We start from the raw sequence: 17,481 nt of genomic DNA on the forward strand, positions 1-17,481 counted from the left end.
TGGAATGGAATTCCTGAAATTGGAGTTAGGTCCGTTGTGTCATTTGTGACGTGTGTACAAAATTTCAGGTCATTTGGATGAGGTTTGATACACTTTTTGACCGTTTGCGAAATTTGAAAGTTTCTAAGTTCTTAGGCTTGTATCCGATGGTGATTTGATGTTTTGATGTTGTTTTGAGTGTTCCGAAGGTTGGAACAAGTTTGAATGATGTTATGGGATGTGTTGGAATGTTTGGTTGAGGTTTCGAGGGTCTCGGGTGTGTTTCGGATGCCCAACAGGACATTTTTAGACTTGAGGAGTTAGCAGTTTTGTTGGTATTTTGTTGCAGACGTTTTGTTCTTCGCGATCGCGTAGGATTAGTTAGGTAGAGGTGAGATTTGTTATATGTGATCGCATAGGTCGGGACACGATCGCGAATGGCTGTGATGTTGTGTTTCGCGAACGCGTGGCCAGGGTCGCGTTCGCGTAGAAGAGAGTGAGCTGGTCAGAAGTGGAATGGATTGTTCTATGCGATCGCGTGGGAAAGGCCGCGATCACGTGTGTTGGAAAAGAAGTGCTTCGCGATCGCGTAGGTTGTTCCGCGATCGCGTAAGGTAAATTGTGGTGCAGTCCATTTTGTGCTTCGCGATCGCGAGCAGTTTCCGCGATCGCGATGAAGGGAGCACCTGGGCAGTAAGTATAAAAAGCCATCTTTGCGATTTTCAGCTTATTTCCTCCATTTTTGAGATGAGTTTAGAGCTATTTGAGAGGATTTGAAGAGGGATTCAAGGGGTTATGCTTGTACGTAAGATTTTTGAACTCAATACTCGATTCTATGGTGATTTCTAACTGATTAGGCATGAAATTATTGGAATTTAAGGGTTAAAATTGGAGAATTAGGGCTTGAAATTGGAGAGTTTTCATTGGGAATTTGAGGGGTCATTTAAGGTCCAACTTTGATGTTCTTGATATGTATAAACTCATGGGAGGATAAGGATTCTAGTGATGTGATTTTTATCAAATTCCGAGACGTGGGCCCGAGGGTCGGGTTTGGCCAATTTCTGGATTTTTGATGTAATTTGATTATTTTCGCGTGGACTTTGTTCCTTTAGCATATATTAATGATAATATACTGATCTTAGTTAGATTCGGAGCATTTGGAGGCCGAGTCGAGAGGCAAAGGCATCGCGGGCTAGAGTTTGGACCGGTTTGAGGTAAGTAATGACTGTAAATATTGTCCTGAGGGTATGTAACCCCGGATTTCACATTGTGTCACTACTTTGAGGTGACGCACATGCTAAATGACGAGCGTGGGGTCGTGCACCATTGGGGATTGTGACTTGGTCCGTCCCGTACGACTATTAAGTCGCGTATTTGATTGAAAACTGTTTGATATTATTGTGTTTTGGAAAGTATTACTATGTTTGGGGCCTCATGCCGTGTTTGGGCCTCATGCCGACTGTTTGGACCCTTAAGGGATTCTTACTACTGTTTCCTCACTGTTTTTGGTTTAATATTCATACTCAGTCATACCATGTGTTTACTGATTTCATAACTCGGTTGTATTTACTCCGTTGGATTTTATAAATTATTTTGGATCGAGCACTTGTTTTATTGTTAGCCTGAGTGGCTTGAGAGGTTTCCTAACTGAGTGAGGCCGAGGGCCTGTGTTGTGAGGATATCATGGGATCGGGCTGCGCGCCGCAACATGTTGTACTGATTTGTGATATATGATAGGTCGAGGGCCTGATTTATTATGCCACGAGATGGCTTGTGATAGCGCTTGGGCTGTAGGAGCCCCTCCAGTGTCTAAACACCCCCAGTGAGCGCGGGTACCCAGTGTGTGTGATGTGATGTTACCCGAGGGGCTGATCTTGATTATGTTGTTGCCCGAGGGGCTGATTATGAGTGACTGTGAGGTAGCCCGAGGGGCCGGTTCTGTTGATATTTTGCCTAAGGGGCGATTTACATTCTTATCATGTTTTGCTCATTGTTTTCACTACTTGTTTAAAACTATTGAAAGATGTTTTAAAGGAAAAGGGTTTTACTGAAACTGAGTTATTTTCACGTTATAATTGATTTCTGTACTATTTTGGAAATATACGGTTTGCTGTAGTGTTATGACGTGGAATTATCTGATTTCTTATTGCTCATCTGCTTTTACTTTTATTACTTACTGGGTTGGTGTACACACATTACTCCCTGCACTTTGTGTGTAGATCTAGGAATTGCGGGTCACGAAAGTGAGCATTGATTGTCCGTTCAACAGGAATTTGGAGTCGACACGGTAGTTGCATGGCGTTCACAACCCTGTTCTTCTCCCTCATATCTTCCCTAGATTTACTTAGTTTTGTCTTCCAAACTTTGTTAGACTTTATTGTATTGAGACCGAGTTGTAATTGCTCGTGACTTGTGACACCCCGATGTCGGGCTTGTGTTATTTTTTCTTCTGCACTGGTTATTTAGACTTATACTATGGGATTTTAGTTAATTAATGACTTAAATTGACTTTTTATGATTTTCTAGTTGGTTTTGGGTTTGTGTCGCCTGGCCTAATTTCACAATAGGCACCATTACAACCGGGTCAGTTTTAGGGTCGTGACAAGTTGGTATCAGAGCCTAGGTTACATAGGTCTCACGAGTCATGAGTGGGTTTAAAAGAGTCTCGTGGATTAGTACGTAGACGTCTGTACTTATCCTTATGAGGCTGCAAAACCTTTTAGGAAAAACTTCATATTCTTGAATTCCTGTCGTGCGAATCTGTTGATTCTAGTATTAAACTTTTGTTATTCTATTCTCTGACAGATGGTGAGGACACGTGCTACCGGACAAGATGGACGACCACCAGTACCACCAGTTGGGGCCACTATAGGCCGAGGACGCGGTCGAAGCCGTGGTAGGGGCAGGGGTGTAGCCCGCATAGCAGCTAGGGCAGCACCTGCAGATCCACGAGCTGCCCCAGTTCAGGATCAGGTCCCAGTTGCAGACGCTCCAGCAGTACCAGCTCTGGCACCGGCTGTGCCTATTGTTATCCCAGGCCTTCAGGAGGCCCTGGCCCAGATTCTATCAGTGTGCACGGGCCTGGCTCAGGCGGTCTCAGTTACTACGACCGCAGCTACTTCTCAGGACGGGGGAGGCTCTCAGACTCCCGCCGCTCCCACACCTGAGCATGTCGTTCAGGGAATTCAGACACCGGGGGCACCTCCAGCCCAGCCGGTTGCAGCTACTCAGGACTATGTAGCTCTTGTTATGCCAGAGGACGAGCAGCGCAGGTTGGAGAGGTTTGGTAGACTTCAGCCGCCGACATTTAGTAGTGCTGAGAGTGAGGATGCACAGGGCTTTTTGGATAAGTGTCAGAGGATGCTTCGGATCGCGGGTATTCTGGAGACCAGTGGGATCTCGTTCACTACTTTCCAGTTCTCCGGGGCTGCGCTTAGATGGTGGGAGGCTTACGAGAGGCATAGGCCAGTTGGCGCAGCGCCCATTTCTTGGCAGCAGTTCTCCATTCTCTTCTTGGAGAAGTTTGTACCTGAGTCCCACCGAGAGGAGTTGCGCAGGCAGTTCGAGCAGCTTCGTCAAGGAGATAGATCTGTCTCACAGTATGAGATGCGGTTCTCCGAGTTGGCTCGTCATGCGGTCTGGTTGGTTCCTACAGATCGAGAGAGGATTAGGAGGTTTATAGATGCGCTCAGTTTTCAGCTTCGGTTGCCTATGACTAGAGAGAGAGTGTCTGGTGCAACCTTTGATGAGGTTGTGGACATAGCTCGATAGATTGAGATGGTTCGTGGTCAAGAGAGGTTCGAGATGGAGGCTAGAAGGCCTCGTGGTCAGGGTGGATTCAGTGGTACTCCTCATGGGGGTCAGTTTCAGCACGACAGAGGCCGTCCATTCAGGCTTGCTCAGTCAGCTCACCCAGTTTATCATGGGGCATCATCGGGCCATGGTTCTCACAGTTCTCATCAGGGCCATTCCTCCCTTAGTGCCCTTCCAGCCCAGAGTTCGTCCCGTGCTCCATCAGTTCAGGGCTCTTCTATGCCAGGTTCTTCTGCTAGTTATACCGGTGCTAGGGGTTCTCTTCAGTGCCGGTCTCCAACACCAGGGGGTTGTTATGAGTGTGGAGAGTTGGGGCATATGTGGAGACAATGTCCTCGTCTTCTTGGGCGTCCGTCTCAGCAGAGGAGCCAGCCATCGACTTCAGCACCAGTTACTTCACCACCCACCCAGCCAGCTAGGGGTGGAGGACATTCAGCTAGGGATCTCCCTAGAGGGAGAGGTCGATCAGGTGGTGGTCAGGTACATTTCTATGCACTCCTAGCCAGACCCGATGCTATTGCTTCAGATGCTGTAATTACAGGCATCGTCTCCGTTTGTCACAGAGATGCCTCTATGTTATTTGATCCTGGCTCCACTTTTTCCTATGTGTCATCATATTTTTCTTATTATTTGGATATGCCCCGTGAGTCTCTTGTTTCATCTGTTCGTGTATCTACTCCGATGGGCGATACTGTTATGGTAGACCGTGTATATCGGTTGTGTGTGGTGACTATTGGGGATTTGGAGATCCGAGTGGACCTTTTATTGCTTTGTATGGTCGATTTTTATGTGATATTGGGCATGGATTGGTTATATCCGTATCGTGCTATTTTGGACTGTCATGCTAAGATAGTGACGTTAGCTATGCCAGGTGTGCCACGGATTGAGTGGCGAGGTTCGACTAATTTTGTCCCCAGTAGGGTGATTTCATTTTTGAAGGCCCGACGGATGGTTGGGAAGGGTTGTCTTTCTTACTTAGCCTTTGTGAGGGATGTCAGTACAGCGACTCCTAGTATTGATTTAGTCCCGGTAGTGAGGGACTTTCCAGATGTGTTTCCTGCAAACCTGCGGGGCGTGCCACCGGACAGGGATATTGAATTTGGTATTGATTTGGTGCCGGGCACTCAGCCTATTTCTATTCCACCGTATTGTATGGCACTGGCGGAGTTAAAGGAGCAGCTTCAGGAACTCTGTGATAAAGGGTTTATTCGGCCTAGTATGTCGCCTTGGGGTGCGACTTCTCTATTTGTAAAGAAGAAGGATGGCACGATGGGGATGTGCATTGATTACAGGCAGTTGAACAAAGTTACAATGAAGAACAAGTATCCTTTGCCTCGTATCGATGATTTATTTGACCACCTTCAGGGAGCGAGCGTGTTCTCCAAGATTGACCTCCGTTCAGGGTATCACCAGTTGAAGATCAGGGATTCGGATATTCTTAAGACAGCTTTCAGGACCCGATATGGTCATTATGAGTTCCTTGTGATGTTTTTTTTGGGCTGACCAATGCCCCAGCAGTGTTCATGCATTTGATGAACATCGTGTTTTTGCCTTATCTCGACTCGTTCGTTATTGTATTCATTGATGATATTCTGGTGTATTCGCGCAGTTAAGAGGAGCACGCGGAGCATTTAAGAGTGGTATTGCAGCGGTTGAGGGAGGAGAAGCTTTATGCAAAGTTCTCCAAGTGTGAGTTTTGGCTCAGTTCACTGGCTTTATTGGGGAACATGGTGTCCAGCGAGGGTATTCAGGTTGATCCGAAGAAGATAGAGGCGGTTCAGAGTTGGCCACAGGCCATCCTCAGCCACAGAGATTAGCAGCTTTCTTGGTTTGGCAGGTTTTACCGTCGGTTCGTTCAGGGATTTTCATCTGTTGCATCACCCTTGACCAAACTAACTCAAAAGGGTGTGCCTTTTATGTGGTCGGATGAGTGTGAGGTGAGCTTTCAGAAGCTCAACACTGCCTTGACAACATCTCCAGTGTTAGTTTTGCCATCAGCTTCTTGTTCATATATAGTGTATTGTGATGCTTCGAGAGTTGGTATCGGGTGTGTGTTGATGCAGGATGGTAGAGTGATTGCTTATGCTTCCCATCAATTGAAGACCCATGAGAAGAACTACCCTGTTCATGATCTAGAGTTGGCTGCCATTGTTCATGTGTTGAAGATTTGGAGGCATTATCTGTATGGTCTGTCTTGTGAGGTGTTTATTGATCATTGTAGCCTCCAGCACTTGTTCAAGCAGAAGGATCTCAATTTGAGGCAGCGGAGATGGTTTGAGCTACTAAAGGACTATGATATCACTATCTTGTACAATCTGGGGAAGGCAGTGTAGTGGCCGATACTTTGAGTAGGAAGGCAGTAAGTATGGGTAGTTAGGCATATATCCCTATTGGAGAGAGACCTCTTGCAGTTGATGTTCAGGCATTGGCCAATCGGTTCGTGAGGTTGGATATTTCGGAGCCTAGTCGGGTCTTAGCTTGTGTGGTTTCTCGGTCTTCCATGTTTGATTGCATCAGAGAGCACTAGTACGATGATCCTCACTTGTTTGTCCTTAAGGACAGAGTTCAGCACGACGATGCCAGAGATGTGACGATTGGTGATGATGGGGTATTGAGGATGTTGGGCCGGATATGTGTGCCCAATGTAGACGGGCTTCGAGAGTTGATTCTAGAGGAGGCCCATAGCTCACGGTATTCTATTCATCCGGGTGCCGCGAAGATGTACTAGGATTTGAGACAGCATTATTGGTGGAGAAAAATGAAAAAGGATATTGTGGGATTTGTAGCTCGGTGTCTCAATTGTCAGCAGGTGAAATATGAGCATCAGAGACCAGGTGGCTTTCTTCAGCAGATGGATATTCCAGAGTGGAAGTGGGAGTGGATCACCATGGATTTTGTAGTTGGACTCCCACGGACTTTGAAGAAGTTCGATGCTATTTGGGTGGTTGTAGATCGGCTGACCAAGTCCGCACACTTCATTCCTATGTGTACTACCTATTCTTCAGAGCGGTTAGCAGAGATTTATATCCGGGATATTGTTTGCTTGCATGGCGTCCCAGTTTCCATCATTTCAGACAGAGGTACTCAGTTCACTTTGCAGTTTTAGAGGGCTGTGCAGCGAGAGTTGGGTACTCAGGTTGAGTTGAGCACAACTTTTCACCCTCAGATGGACGGGCAGTCCGAGCGCACTATTCAGATATTGGAGGACATGTTGCGCACTTGTGTCATTGATTTTGGAGGGTCATGGGATCAGTTTCTACCGCTCGCGGAGTTTGCATATAACAACAGCTATCCGTCGAGTATTCAGATGGCTCCATATGAGGCTTTATATGAGAGACGATGTAGATCTCCAGTTGGATGGTTTGAGCCGGGCAAGGCTAGGCTTTTGGGTGCAGACTTGGTGCAGGATGCTTTGGACAAGGTGAAGGTGATTCAGGAGCGGCTTCGTACAGCGCAATCGAGACAGAAGAGTTATGCTGATAGGAAGGTTTGTGATATGTCTTACATGGTTGGGGAGAAGGTTCTACTGAAGGTTTCACCCATGAAGGGTGTTATGAGATTTGGGAAGAAGGGTAAATTGATTCCTCAGTTCATTGGGCCTTTTGAGGTGCTTCGGAGGATTGGGGAGGTGGCTTATGAGCTGGCTTTGCCCCCTAGCTTGTCGAGTGTGCATCCGGTATTTCATGTTTCTATGCTCCGGAAGTATATTGGCGATCTGTCTCATGTTTTGGATTTAAGCACCGTTCAGTTAGATAGTGATTTGACCTATGATGTGGAGTCAGTGGCTATTTTGGAGCGGCAGGTCCGAAAGTTGAGATGAAAGGATATAACTTCAATGAAAGTGCAATGGAGAGGTCGGTGATAACTAGGGATTATGATGCATGTTACATTCCTTATAACTTGAGTTTTGATTAGAAATGTGTACAAAATAGTCCCAAAGGCTTACGTGTTGTACTTGATTGCAGGGTTTGATCAACAAGGTGACAATTTCGTCAAAACCAGCTCAAAAAGGAGTGAAGCATGCACAAGTACCAAGAACAAGTCCAGGCTCAGTATAACAGGACCAATGCGGCCGCACTCCATTCTGTGCGGTCCGCAAAGAAGAGGTTCAGAGAGTGCTCATTTCAGGAAGCCAAGTAATGCGGCCGCACTCCATTCTGTGCGGTCCGCATTGACTTCATTGCGGCCACACTCATTTCTGTGCGGTCCGCAAAGCTCAAGTTTAGAGAGTTGTCAAGTTGGAGGAACATTGCCAATGCGGTCCGCGTTCCATTTTGTGCGGACCACAAAAGGAGCCACCGCGGCCGCGGTGCATTTTGTGCGGCCCGCGGCGGCCAAGTTCAGAGAGCAAAAATTTCAGCCAACAGCCTTAGTGCAGCCGCACTCGATTTTGTGCGGTCCGCACTAGCCCCGCAGGGGTATTTTTGTCCAGAATTTTTGGCCTAGTATAATTAGTTTCTTTTCCAATTTTTAGGTCATCAGTTATAATTTTAAGCTGTGCTGCGTTCGTGAACAGTGTTCTTTTACCGTTTTGAGTAATTTTACAATAGTTTTATCATTGAATCTTCAAGTTTCAGTTAGTAATTAATTATTATGGGTTTTTCCTCATCTATTTCTTTGTTTTCCTCTATTATCATGAGTAGCTAGACCCATTAGCTAGGGTTGTGGCTCAACCCTAGTGTGGGTAATTGATGGTTCTTGTGTTTTAAGGCTTGAATATCTATGGGTGTTTGATATTTGGACTAATTTATGATTTTATTGTTGAATTAGTGGTTGCAAACACTAGTTATGCCTAGTTGACTTGGGCTATTCTTGAGAAAGAGAGCCTAAGTCTATAAAAATTAGTCCAACAAGGAATTGGGGCGTACTCAAGAGATTGATATCCCCAATTAAAGGGTTAAACCGAGAGATCGTAATACCCGACTTGAACCTCAATTGCTTGGACAAATGATCATACACAACTGATCTTGAGAAAGTCAATTAGGGCAAAATCACTTGAACTACCGAGAGGTATAGAGTGAGTTGAATCATGTAATGGTTATATCGTAATCCCCAAATATGACAACCTAGCCTTAGACACGAGAACCCGTCAAGTATCCACCTAGGAGAAAATTACTCCCCTAGTGCCTTTTAACTAATTAGACAATCTTCAATAGTCTACTCTTAGCTTAACTTAGCTTAATTTAGCATCTTAGTAGTATAAATTTAGAAGTTAATCAAAACCAAAAATGTTTAGAAGTGCAATTAGGAACAATTATGCAACTCCAGTTTAGATAGAAACTCAGTTCCAATCTCTAGCTCCCTGTGGAAATCGATCCCGACCTTCTCGGGTAAAAGATGCTTCGACCACTCTTGCTACTTTATTGTAGTACATGGTTGGTCTCGATCAACTTTTTGGCACCGTTGCCGGGGAGCTAACGGTCTTGGCTATCTATCTAAATAGTTTTGTGTATTGTTCTTCTTTCCTTCTACGTTACTATTTGTGTGTGTCACAACTTCAGGTACAAAATGGCAGCAAACAACAATGACCCTCTTGGAAATGTGATTGTGGGGGAGGAGGTAGATGATGTCGGAGATGATGAGGTGCCTCTTGTACCTCAGGGACAACGTAGAGGCCGCCGGGCCAATGTAAATGAAAATATTCCAGACCCTCCTCCGCCACCTCCAAGAGTGGCTCCTCGAGTACTTCCCATCCAAGGCTATGCTAGTGCAATTGTCCTGCCTCGGATCCGGGCGGGCAATTTCCTAATTACTAATGTGATGCTGACATTGTTGGAGCAACGAGGGTATTTCACGGGTGCTCCCACTCAGAATGCTTACAAACATCTCAAGGGGTTCGTGGATACCTGTTGGGGGAGCAAGCAAACCAATGTGTCCGAGGATGCACTTCGGTTGAGACTCTTCCCATTTTCACTTAGAGGGAAGGCATTGGATTGGCTTGAGCGACTTCCCAACCATTCCATCACTACTTGGGATGAGTTGGCAGATAAGTTCATTGCCAAGTTTTTCTCACCGGGGCACATGGCAGCATTGCGGGATGAGATCTTAGCTTTCAAGCAGGAGCCCACCGAACCATTACACGAGATTTGGGAGAGATATAGAACCATGGTGAAGGAATGCCCCAACAATGATATGACCGAGGCAATGATTCAACAGACCTTCTACCGGGGCATCAACACAACAAATCAATGCATAGTGAATCAACTTGCTGGGGGTAATTTCATGAAGCTGCCTTATGATGAAGCTTATGCCATTCTTGACGAGATGGCTGACACGTCCTCCACTTGGCAAAGTAGAGCCAATGTGCCACAGGGTGACCCCACGGTCACTCACTTGCACAAAGAACAACATGTCCATGGGCAAGCTATAGAAGAACTTACAACAACAATGAACCAATTAGCAAAGGCACATTTGCAACAAGTTCAAAATCCTCGCCAAGTGAATGCCATGGAGGGTGTCAACATGCTGGTGAACAATAGAAGACAAAGAAGTCAACGAAACCAAGGGAGTTCGGATCAATTTGACAATGATTGTGGTGGATTCCAAGATGATGGTTATGATGGGCAGAATGAAGAGGTACAATAAGTGAATAATTATCAAGGCCAAAGGGACAATTCTTCTAACCAACAGCAACAATGGAGATCCCAAGGCAATTGGGGTAACCAACAACAAGGCAACAACAATTGGAATAATCAACAACAAAGGAACAACAATTAGGGCAACAATAATCAAAATCCTAATCGGGGCAATCAAAACACCAATCGGAAAAATCAAGGAAACTGAGGCAACAACCACAATTAGGGTGGAAACAACAACCAGAGTGGATGGAACAACAACAACCAGGGAAATCAGGGGCAAGGCTTTCAAAGCCCCCCAATGTATCAACAGCCGAGCAATCCACCGCCTTTTCCATCCCATGGACCTAGTTCATCCAACAATGACATGGGGAGAATTGAAATGATGTTTGAACAGATGATGAAGAAGAATGCTGACTCCGATGCGCAGTTGGCATATCACAACACTTCAATCAAAAATTTGGAGGTTCAGCTATGCCAAATCTCACAGTCCTTGAATACTCGCCCTAAGGGGGCTTTACCGAGTGATACGGTAGTTAACCCAAAGGGTGGAAACAATCATGTTATGGCGGTAACTACAAGGAGTGGACGAGGCGGTGATGTGAATGCCTCCAAACAAAAGCAAATTTTGAGTGATGAAGCTGAGTTGCAAGAAGATAAAGTTCCTTTGGTGGTTGAGAATGTGATTGATGAAAAAGTGAATGAAGAAGTGAGGATTGATATTCAAGATGCTGAGGTGGAAACACAGAATGACATGAACCCGTCTAGAGAACACATAATAGACATGCCAGAGCCAGTTGTGCCAAAAGCCAAGGCACCCTTGCCTAGGCCACCTCCACTTTATCCTCAGAGGCTAGCAAAGTAGAAAAATGAGAATCAGTTCAAAAAGTTCATTGACATGATGAAGAGCTTATCCATTAATGTGCCTTTGGTGGATGCTTTGGAGCAAATGCCTGGATATGCTAAATTCATGAAAGATTTGGTGATGAAGAAAAGATCCATGGACTGTGAAACTATTAAGATGACCCGCCAAGTTAGTGCTATAGTGCATTCAATGGCTCCGAAGTTGGAGGATCCCGGTGCTTTCACCATTCCTTGCACTATTGGAAGTGCAGACTTTGCTAAAGCTCTATGTGATTTGGGGGCGAGTATCAACTTGATGCCCTACTCAGTTTTCAAGACTTTGGGGATTGGACAACCGAGGCCGACTTCCATGAGGTTGCAAATGGCAGATAGATCGATGAAGAGGCCTTTGGGTATAATAGATGATGTGCTTCTCCGGGTGGACAAATTTATCTTGCTAGCTGATTTTGTGATCTTGGATTGTGAGGTAGATTATGAAGTTCCGTTCATATTAAGCAGACCTTTCCTTGCTACGGGGAAGGCCTTAGTTGATGTGGAAGCAGGGGAACTCACCTTCCAGGTGGGTGATGAAAAAGTGGTCTTTCATGTGTGCAAGTCAATGAAGCAGCCCAATTGTACTGAAGTGTGCTTGTTTGTGGATCTTTTCACGGCTGTGATAATTGATGATACTAGTACAGCGATCAATGTGGAGGTCCCTCTGGAGGTCGTATTGTTGAATCTTGATGTCAATGATGATGAGGGCCGAGTGGAGTGAGTGAATGCTTTACATGGAATGGGCTCTTATTCTTATGAGCCTAGGAAACTCTCTTTGGATCTTAAAAATAGAAAAACTCCCCCAACAAAGCCTTCAATCGAGGAACCTCTGGTGTTGGAGTTCAAGCCATTGCCTCCACACCTCAGGTATGAATTCTTAGGCCCTAGTTCAACTTTGCTAGTTATTCTTTCCTCTTGTCTTACTAACATGCAGGTAGATGCCACATTGGCGGTGCTCAAAAAGCGGAAGAAGGCAATTGGATGGACTATAGCTGATATTTGGGGAATAAGCCCCGCATTCTGTATGCACAAGATTATTCTAGAAGATGATGCAAAACCCTCCTTGGAACATCAAAGGAGGTCGAACGAGGCAATGCAAGAAGTTGTGGAAAAGGAGGTGATCAAGTGGTTAGATGTTGGGGTTGTGTACCCCATCTCTAACAGCTCTTGGACTTCGCCGCTGCAGTGTGTGCCGAAGAAGGGTGGTATGACCGTGGTGACCAATGCTCAAAATGAACTAATTCCAACCCGGATAGTGACCGGATGGAGGGTGTGTATGGACTACCGCAAGCTGAACAAGGTGACCCGCAAGGATCACTTCCCATTTCCTTTTCTTGACCAGATGCTTGATCGTCTTGCTGGGCGTGCCTTCTACTATTTCTTGGATGGATATTCTGGGTACAACCAAATCTTGATTGCTCCGGAAGATCAGGAGAAGACCACATTTACTTGTCCATATGACACCTTTGCTTTTTCTCGGATGCCTTTTGGGTTGTGTAATGCACCAACGACATTCCAACGGTGTATGATAGCCATTTTCACCGATATGGTGGAAGATATTTTGGAGGTATTCATGGACGACTTTAGTGTTGTGGGTGATTCATTTGATGAATGTTTGAAAAATCTGGATAGAGTGTTGGCCTGTTGTGAGGAAACCAATCTTGTGCTCAATTGGTAAAAATGCCATTTCATGGTTGAGGAGGGCATAGTACTCGGTCATAAAATTTCAAAGCATGGCATAGAGGCGGACAAAGCTAAAATAGAGGTGATTTCAAGACTTCCTCCCCCCACTTCTGTCAAAGGGGTTAAAAGTTTTCTTGGGCATGCGGGGTTCTACCGGAGATTTATCAAGGACTTTTCGAAGGTAGTGAATCCTTTGTGCAAGCTACTAGAAAAGGATGCCAAGTTCGTGTTCGATGAGGGATGTATGCAAGCATTTGAACTTCTCAAGCATAAGTTGACCACCACCCCTATCATTATCGCACCCAACTGGAGCTTGCCTTTCGAGCTCATGTGCGACACGAGTGATGTTGCGGTTGGGGCAATTTTGGGTCAAAGAGTGAGCAAAATGTTTCATCCGGTGTACTACGCGAGCAAGACAATGAATGATGCTCAAAGGAACTACACGGTAACTGAGAAAGAGTTGTTGGCTATTGTGTTCCCAATGGAAAAATTTTGGCCGTATCTCATGGGAGCTAAGGTCATAGTGCACACCGATCATGCAGCTCTTAGGTATTTGATGACGAAGAAAGACTCCAAAGCTAGGCTGATGCGATGGGTCTTGTTACTTCAAGAGTTTGATTTGGAAATTGTGGACCGGAAAGGTAGTGAAAATCAAGTGGTGGACCACTTGTCCCGCTTGGAGGAGGAAGGGAGGCCGTGTGATGGCCTAGAGATCAATGATACATTTCCCGATGAGCAACTACTTTCTGAGTCAATGAATGATATGCCATGGTTTGCAGATGTTGCTAATTACCTTGTGACTGGTATAATCCCGTTCGAGCTCTCTTCTAACCAAAGGAAGAAGCTCAAACGGGATAGTTTGAATTTCTATTGGGATGAGCTGTACTTATTCAAGATTTGCACCGACGGAGTGATCCGAAGGTGTGTCCCTGAGGAGGAGCAGTTGAGTATCTTAGAGGCTTGTCATTCCTCTCCCTATGGTGGCCATCATGGCGGGGCGAGGACAGCTTCGAAAGTTCTTAGTTGTGGGTTTTACTGGCCAACTTTGTATAAAGATGCAAGTGATCTTGTAAAGAGGTGTGACGAATGTCAAAGAGCACGTGGTATTTCAAAGAAAGATGAGATGCCTCTCAACACCATTCTAGAAGTGGATATTTTAATGTGTGGGGTATTGATTTCATGGGCCCATTTGTAAGCTCATGTGGGAACACCTACATTCTAGTGGCGGTTGACTATGTTTCAAAATGGGTCGAGGCCGTGGCTTTGCCCAACAATGAAGCTCGGAGTGTGGTTGTATTTCTAAAAAAGAGCATTTTACAAGGTTTTGCACCCTTCGTGCATTCATAAGTGATGGGGGTCGCACTTTTGCAATAGAGCTTTTGACACCGTGCTTGCAAAGTATGGTGTCAATCACAAAGTTTTTACTCCTTATCATCCTCAGACGAGTGGCCAAGTTGAAGTCTCAAACAGGGAAATCAAGAGTATACTGTCCAAAACGGTCAATGCAAATAGGACCGATTGGTCTAAGAAATTGGATGATGCTCTATGGGCTTATAGGACTGCTTACAAGACTCTGATTGGTATGTCACCGTACCGGTTGGTGTTTGGGAAAGCTTGCCATCTACTGGTTGAGTTAGAGCACAAGGCCATGTGGGCTTTGAGGAAGCTGAATCTTGAATGGGATGTGGCAGCAAATCTTCGTGTGGAGCAGCTTAATGAACTTGATGAATTCCGATTCCATGCCTACTCCAGTTCATCCTTGTACAAGGACAAGATGAAGTACCTTCATGATAAATATGCTCGTGGCAAGGAGTTCAAAGTGGGTGATTTGGTTCTCTTGTTCAACTCTCGGTTACGTCTGTTTCCGGGAAAGCTTAAGTCAAAATGGAGTGGACCTTTTGAAGTGGTGTTTGTGACTCCGTTTGGTGCACTTGACTTGAAGAACAAAAATGGGGAGGTTTTCAGAGTTAATGGGCACAGGGTCAAGCACTACTTGGGAAAAATTGATGACAGCCACGTGGTGGCACTTCTTCATCTAAAGTGATTTGATGGTAACCTGCGTCGTGCCGCGACGTTAAATCAGGCGCTTCTTGGGAGGCAACCCATGTGTTTTTCGTTTGAAGTTTTCTTTGATTTTATTCGTAGTATAGGATGTATTTTTGGATTGACTGGTTGTGAGATGCTGTAGGATTGTGTTGATGCAGTACAGGACCAAGTAGAAAAAATTGATCACTCTCTGAAGTTTGCAATGCAGACCGCACCACATTTTGTGCGGACGCAAAGGACTTAGTGCGGGTGCACAAAATCAGTGCGGACCGCAATGATGATTGATGTTAAAAAATGGTTCTCTGAAGTTTGCCACCGCGGCTGCATTGCATTTTGTGCGGTCCGCGGTGGACCACTGCGGCCGCGGAGCATCTTGTGCGGTCCGCATTGGTTGCCTTCTCGAATCTTCAGGTTTCTGAGTAATGCGGACCGCAGTGCCATTTTGTGCAGTCCGCGGTGGGTAGGTGAGCTGGGCCCCAGGACCTTTTTCTATAAATAGGACCTGAGGCCCTCCATTTGAGCTTTTCGATCTTTTTACTCTCAGAAGCCCAAAAATCACTGTTCACCACTGTTCACTCTCTAAATTGCACAAATTCAACTGCTTAGTCTTGATTAATCATCAGTGCATCTCATTTCTAGTAACTTTAATTCCTTTTTAGTTGTTTAATTTTGCTATTTTCTTTTGACTTTCATTTTCTCTTAGTTTTTCTTCTTTTCTTCCCGCTTTCTTTTTATTTAGTAGCATAGGTTAGTTAATCCTGTTTTAATTAGGCATAATTAGATACAACACTGAAGCAACACCTAGGGAATCATTATTAGGTAAAAATTTGGACTAAAATTGGACAAAACATTGAACCCTAGGTTGGTGCTGCTGCTGGGCACTCAATGCGGACCGCGGTGGATTTTGTGCGGTCCACGGTGCCTTTGTGCGGTCCTCAATGCTATTTTGTGCGGACCGCGGTGGAATAAGTTCTGAAGCTGATACTTGAGGACTGCGGCCGCAAAGGATTTTGTCCGGTCCGCGGTGCCTCAATGCGGACCGTAATACATTATGTGCGGTCCGCGGTGCACAAATTCAGAGAGTGGGTAGTCTGAACCCCACCTCTGTGCGGACCGCAATGGATTTTGTGCGGTCCGCGGTAGCCTTTTTGCGGCTGCACTTCATTTTGTGAGGTCCGCCTTTTGCATTTTTTAACTGTCTGCAATAATTTTCCTGCAACTTTGCATTTCATTGATTCTATTGATACTAACAAAGCATAACTGAATGTTGCTTGCAGACAATGGTGAGATCACGAGGCAAAGTTGATAAACAACCAGGACGAGGAGAGTCCTCCCGGGGGAGGGGACGTGGAAAGATAAAGTTGATCCCCCAAGTTCGGGAAGCAGTAAAAGAAACAAGAGAGGCAATCCGGGCTGCTGATAGAGCTGCTTCCCACTCATCGGGAAGTGAGTATGAGCCTTCCCGGGAGGTGTCTGATTCTGACTCCGTCCCGGAGTTTATAGATGATTTCCCGAACAGGTTTTGGCTGACAGATGAACCTACTCCTCCAGACCCTCATACTGCCCGAGCATCAGTGCATGTATCTTCTGAGTCGTCTGAGGGCTCAACCGCTGGCAGTGGGAATGAATATTCTACCTCTCCTACAGCTTCACTATCCGGAGAGGGCCCCGTAGCAAAAGTAGGGGAAGAAGTAGAAGGGGGTGAGCCCCAAGTGGGAGGAGTAGAGAGAACAAGGAATCCGGAAGCATGGCAGGACCGGTTTATGAGTGAGGTGGCCTACCATAAGTTCAGAGAATGGTGGCCTGAGAGGAAATTGATTCGTGAACGAAGTTTCGTCGATAGAGACCTCTTGCCTCACAACCCCAATGTGAGAAGACAGTTCAGAGAGAGAGTGGGCTGGGAGTACTTCATAAGCAACTATGAGGATGCAAACGAGCACCTGGTCAAGGAGTTCTACACCAATGTTGCCCACATCAAAAAGGGCACCAAAGTGACCAAGGTGTGGAATTTAAAAGTAATATTTGATGGAAAAGCAATAAATGACTACTTGAGCTTCAATGAGGAGGACGAATCATTGTATTTGAAGAAGATGGCATTGGGTGAGGAAGCTCGTCCTTGGTTGGCAGAGTACTTGGCAATCCCAGGTACCACCCCCGATTGGTTGGCTGCGGGAGTGAAGATCTTGAGGAGAACTTTGAACTTTGAGGCTAAAGGGTGGGAGACATTTGTGTGCAGCAGGCTAGACCTCTCCACCCACGACAACTCACTCCCTCTTCACCGGGCTATATTGGTAGCATCGATCATGACGGGGTACCCGATTAACGTTAGGAATGTGATGTCTCGGGTTATTACACGGGTGGTCACGAAGGTGATAGAAATTATCCCTTCCCCAACTTCTTGACCATGTACCTGAAGGACTTAGAGGTAGAAAAGCAAAAATTTGATGTGAAAGTGAAAGCAAAGGCACCGTTCTTCTGGTACAGCCTG

Source organism: Nicotiana attenuata, chromosome 3 (genome assembly GCF_001879085.1).
Source record: "Nicotiana attenuata strain UT chromosome 3, NIATTr2, whole genome shotgun sequence".
NCBI classification, from domain to species: Eukaryota; Viridiplantae; Streptophyta; class Magnoliopsida; order Solanales; family Solanaceae; genus Nicotiana; species Nicotiana attenuata.